The sequence below is a fragment of the Neoarius graeffei genome, chromosome 3 (genome assembly GCF_027579695.1).
Source record: "Neoarius graeffei isolate fNeoGra1 chromosome 3, fNeoGra1.pri, whole genome shotgun sequence".
NCBI lineage: Eukaryota > Metazoa > Chordata > Actinopteri > Siluriformes > Ariidae > Neoarius > Neoarius graeffei.
The window spans coordinates 73,704,413-73,710,486 of NC_083571.1; the positions used below are offsets into that span (position 1 = coordinate 73,704,413).

General features: G+C 50.9%; 1 non-coding gene across 1 annotated transcript; it reads right to left on the reverse strand.

Moving 5' to 3' along the window:
* Window positions 1-5,628: 5,628 nt before the first annotated feature.
* On the reverse strand, window positions 5,629-5,700 carry trnaq-cug (transfer RNA glutamine (anticodon CUG)). Its single transcript has one exon. It is a non-coding gene; the product is annotated as a tRNA-Gln (tRNA).
* Between the last annotated feature and the right edge of the window lie 374 nt (window positions 5,701-6,074).

The window sequence follows — 6,074 nt, forward strand, 5'->3', positions numbered from 1 at the left end:
TGGCACAGCTGACACCTTTGCCTGCATATCCTGATCCAGCTCCTGCTCCAGTGCCTCCTGCCACACTGTCTCCTTCACCTCGTGAACCCAGCCTTCCTGCACCACAGAGGTATGACGGCAAGCACGGTGAGTGCCGGGAGTTCCTTACCCAGTGCCAACTCACCTTTGAGCTCCAGCCTACCACCTACACTACGGATCGCCGCAAGATCGCCTTTGTGATAACCTTGTTAGCTGGTAAGGCACGAGCTTGGGCAACAGCTATCTGGCAGAGACGGGGACCCGAGTGCTCTGATTTTGAACTATTTACTGAAGAGATGCTTCGGGTCTTCGACCAGGCGGACATCAGTACCGACGCAGCCAGAAAGCTCATGTCCATCCGGCAAGAAGGAAGCGTCGCAGATTATGCCATCTCGTTCCGGACGCTCGCAGCAGTAAGTGGATGGAACGAGACTGCCCTGGTGTCAGCCTTCCACCATGGTCTGTCTAACCCCATCAAGGACGGCCTGGCCTCTATTGGAGGCCCAAGTGACCTCGAAACTCTCATCTCACATTCTACTCGTCTGGACAACAGAATGAGAGAACGCCGCCAAGTCCTGAGCCTCCCCAGCCTCCCTGCCTCTACCTGGAGCCCGTCTACCTCCTCCAGTGACTGTCCAGAACCCATGCAAGTGGGTCGTACTCGCCTCTCCGCATCTGAGAGGGAGCGCAGAAGGAGGGACAAGTGCTGCATCTACTGTGGCAAGCCTGGTCACTTCCGAGCATCATGTCCCGAACTCTCGAGAAAAGGACCGCCCCGTCCAGCCGAGGGAGGGTTGTGACGGGGCCTACCCTCTCTCCCGGACTCCCTGGCCAAGGAATCTACATCCCGGTCTCCATCTCCTGGGGTGAGTCTGTCCACTCTTGTCAAGCTTTGTTAGACTCAGGGGCGGCTGGAAACTTTATGGATGTCAACTTCGCCCAAAGTATCAATGTCCCGACTGCACCTCTTGAAGTCCCACTGTCTGTGTCTGCCCTCGATGGCCAAGTGTTAGGTGATGGAAGAGTCACCCAAGTTACTTCTCCAGTCTTCCTCCAGTCTCAAGGTCACAAGGAAGAAATATCCCTGCACCTGATTCCTTCACCAGAGTTCCCAGTGATTCTAGGCCTTCCTTGGCTTACCCGCCACAACCCTCGCAGAGACTGGGTAACAAGCCAGGTTGTGGAATGGGGCCCTGCGTGCCATGCCTCTTGTCTGCTCTCTAGCTCTCCTGTGTCTCCTGCCGAGCCTCCTGATCTCACCGAGTTATCTCAAGTTCCCACAGAGTACTGGGATCTCAAGGAAGTTTTCAGCAAGAGCAGGGCTGCCGTTCTTCCTCCGCACCGGGCCTACGACTGTGCCATCGACTTGCTCCCTGGGACTACCCCTCCTCGTGGCAGACTGTTTTCCCTCTCTCAGCCAGAACGCAAGGCCATGGAGGAATACCTCAAAGACGCCCTGGTCTCTGGGTTCATTCGACCCTCCACCTCACCTGCTGGTGCCAGCTTCTTCTTTGTCGGCAAGAAGGATGGGGGGCTCCGACCATGTATTGACCACAGGGGCCTGAACAAGATCACTGTGCGCAACCGATATCCCCTTCCGCTGATGTCCACAGCATTTGACCTGCTCCAAGGCGCCACCGTCTTCACCAAGTTGGACCTACGGAACGCATACCACCTCATCTGTATCCGACAGGGAGACGAGTGGAAGACTGCCTTTAACACCCCGTCTGGGCACTACGAATACCAGGTGATGCCCTTCGGACTCACCAACGCACCAGCTGTTTTTCAGGCCCTAATCAATGATGTCTTGAGGGACATGATTAACCTGTACGTTTTTGTCTACCTCGACGACATCCTTATCTTTTCCAAGACCGTGCAGAAGCACCGCCACCATGTCCGCCAGGTTCTCCAGAGGCTGCTACAGAACAATCTGTTTGCCAAGGCCCAGAAATGCGAATTTCATGTTCCCGAGGTCTCCTTTCTGGGTTTTATAGTACGGACAGGCCAACTCCAAATGGACCCAGCTAAGACCCTGGCCGTCCGGGACTGGCCCACTCCCAAGTCCATCAAAGAGGTTCAGCGGTTCTTAGGATTTGCTAACTTCTACCGCAAGTTTATCAGGAACTTTAGTTCTGTAGCAGCACCCATGTCGGACCTCACCAAAGGGACAGGTGGATCTTATGTCTGGTCTCCTCAGGCGGAAAAGGCGTTCAAAGACCTCAAGGACCGCTTCTGCATGGCACCCATTCTGGTCCTCCCGGACACCTCCCAACCATTCATCGTGGAGGTGGACGCCTCGGACAGTGGTGTCGGCGCGGTGCTCTCTCAACGTTCGGAAGGAAAGCTTCACCCCTGCGCTTACTTCTCCCACCGCCTGAGTCCTGCGGAGTCCCGGTACGATATGGGGGATCGAGAACTGCTAGCGGTCAAACTGGCCCTTGAGGAGTGGAGGCACTGGCTGGAGGGAGCGCAACATCCATTCCTGGTTTGGACTGACCACAAGAACCTGGAGTACCTCCAGCAAGCCAAGAGACTGAACCCACGACAGGCTAGGTGGGCCCTGTTTTTCAGTCAGTTTGACTTCACCCTCTCGTACCGCCCCGGCTCCAAAAACACCAAACCTGACGCACTGTCCAGGCTGTTCTCTGCCACTAACAGGGAGACTGAAGGCGGGCCTATTATCCCTGTGTCCCGGATTGTGGCCCCTGTCCGCTGGGGTATTGAGAAGGCCGTCCGACGAGCCCAACGCCAGGACCCCGGTCCTGGGACGGGGCCACCGGGCCTCTTGTACATCCCACATCAAGCCCGGGCCAAGGTTCTCCAGTGGGGTCACTCTTCCCCTCTCACCGCCCACCCGGGAGCTCGGAGGACCCTGGACTTCCTGAAAAGACGCTTCTGGTGGCCTAACATGGAGAAGGAAGTTAGGTCATTTGTCCTGTCCTGTGAGGTCTGCACCAGAACCAAGAACCCGCGACAGCGTCCCCAGGGTCTCCTGCATCCTCTGACCATTCCCCGGCGTCCCTGGTCCCACGTGGCAGTCGACTTCATCACGGGTCTCCCTGAGTCTCAAGGTAACACTGTCATTTTGGTTATAGTCGACAGATTCTCGAAGGCCTGCCGCTTCATACCACTGTGCAAACTCCCTTCTGCTCTTGAAACAGCCAAACTTATTTTTAATCATGTCTTCCGAGTCTTTGGTCTCCCACAGGACATTGTCTCAGACCGAGGGCCCCAGTTCTCCTCCCAAGTGTGGCACGGGTTCTGCAAGGTCATCGGAGCCACTGCCAGCCTCTCCTCTGGGTTTCACCCACAGTCCAATGGCCAGACGGAGAGGCTCAACCAGGACCTGGAAACCACCCTGCGAGGCCTGGCTATGGATAACCCGACATCGTGGAACACCTGGCTGCCATGGGCAGAGTATGCCCACAACACCCTGCAGTCATCAGCCACCAAGCTGTCGCCATTTCAGTGCCAATTCGGGTTCCAGCCACCTCTGTTCCCGGACCAGGAGGAGGACGCGGGGGTGCCCTCAGTCAACCAATATGTGAGACGGTGTCGCAAGACCTGGAGCAAGGTCAGGAAGACCCTCATCCAGACCTCCAGAACCAACCAGACTCAGGCCAACCGCCATAGAAGACCTGCCCACGCTTTCTGCCCTGGGCAGCGGGTTTGGCTGTCCACTAAGGACCTTCCACTGCGGGTGGAGAACCACAAGCTTGCTCCTCGCTACATTGGCCCCTTCAAGGTGGTGCGCAGGGTGAACCCTGTCTCCTATCGGCTCCAGTTGCCCCGGACTCTGAGGATCAACCCCACATTCCATGTTTCCCTGTTGCGACCCATACTGACGTCCACGTATGCCCCTGCCCCTAGGAACCCCCCACCCTCCCGCATCTTCCAGGGTCAGACTGTGCTCACTATGCATCGCCTGCTTGACTCCCGCCGGGTCCGCGGCGGGCTGCAATATCTTGTGGACTGGGAGGGCTATGGTCCTGAGGAGCGCTGCTGGGTTCCTGCTCGGGACGTCTTATATAAAGAACTGTGTCGGGACTTCCATTCGGCCCATCCGGATCGCCCTGGGAACGTCAGGAGACGCTCCTGGGGGGGGGGGTCCTGTTAGGACTGGGACTGTTTTGGCCTCTAGAGGCTGCTGTTATTTCATTTTCTTGTCATGTTTGTTTTGGCCTCTAGAGGCCACCACTGTTTCTGTGTTTTATGTTTGTTGCTTTCCATGTGTCTTGTGCCCCGCCTAGTCCTCATTAGTGTCACAGAAGCCTATTTTCGCTTGTGTATTTATACCCCTGAGTTCAGTCCTCTTGTCACGGAGTCTTTGTGCTGTTATCTTTAGCTCCAGTTACCTCTGTTCTGTGTTCCTTGCCGTTGTCTCTTTGGTTTTGCACTTTGCTTTTCTTTTTGGACTTTGTGTTTACTGTTTTTTTATCTTCTGAGCATTGGTATTTTGCCTTTTCTTTTCTAGTTTTTTGCTTTTGTATTTAACTTTGACCTTTTGGATATTTTATTTTTCCCTTCATCTTCTGAGCGTTTTTTGGATTATATTTTTGTTTGGACTGTAAATATTGTAAATAAACTTTTTGATACTTTTCTACTTCCGCCTCACGCCTCTGCACTTGAGTCATCCCCCTGCTGGCCTAGTGGGGGTTTGCTGGATTATCACACCAACAAAGCAGGTTTGAATCCCAGCAAAACCCTAATAGGTCGTCCCAGAAAGATACATCTGTAAATGCCTGCATCCTCACATACAGCTAGGTCTCTCCATTGCATATAAAATTTGGACTCCACTCCAGGCTCTAATAAGAAAGACTTGAATTTGGGCACCCTGTAAACCTCCTTAGTTTGAGCTTACTTAAGGTCATTTTAGCATGGAGTGATTCAAAAGAGGTATTAAAACTCCCTTTACCCTTTACTTCAACACAAAACTTGATTTTAAATTGAACAGAGTCAGAACAGAGACAGAAGAGAGCAACTGGACTTGCTTGAAGATTCTTGAAAATTGTGCGTACAAACAGATATGTTTCTACGCACTTTGGGATGAGATCCCTTCGACTGGTGTGGGAGTATGAGAGGACTTACAGAAAACTGGCAGACATCTAGCCAGAGAGGATCGTTCATTTTTGTCAACCTGGAACGACCATCACTGAACAGAGGTGGGTGTATGACATCTTTTATCAGCCACCTACAATGCAGCCATCAGCATTCTGATTCAGATTCTATGATGATCCATGAGAGGATAAATACTTGATACTCCCTATTAGTCAGACAGAACTGAGGAAGCCTTTCGGATGAGAGGTGAAACGTCTTCAAGAATCATCAAGCAAGTCCAGTTGCTCTCTTCCACCAATCACAGATTACTGTGTCTTTTGTAATTTTCCATTTTTAAATAATGTTCAAAATATTTTATGGTTAGCTTTCGACTTTAACATTGTAAAGTGTTGTGTGGAGATTAGTTAGAAAAAAAATTTATTCAATTTTAATGCCAGCAGATAACTCTGAAAATACACAAAAGGTTGTACTGGCATTTCCTACCTACTGTATGTGAACTTTTGTAATTGTACTTATTCTCTCTGAGAAACACCGGAGCTATAAATAACCCATAGGTTCCACCGAGATTTGAACTCGGATCGCTGGATTCAGAGTCCAGAGTGCTAACCATTACACCATGGAACCAGATGGACTCTAGTCGGATTCTGATCAGATCCCAAAACGAACACTGTGGTGTTCAGGTCCTTTCAGTCTAGAAATTGGAGAGCAAAAATCACTCGAATGAACGAATAATTCATCCAGTTCTTCAAAGGCATTTTAAACTGTGTACTGAAAATAATACCGTTCACATTTTACCTCGTAGAAGGAACTAAACCGGAAGTAAAATGTATTCGAATGACGTCACAAATATGATAAATTAAAGTGTACATATTAAAAATGTATCAGAACCCACATGATAAAAATAAAATAATTAAGTGAACATATAAGCGTAAAAAGATTGAATTATAAATTGTAAAATAAAATAAAATATAATTTTCTAAAGAAATTTTCGAATTATG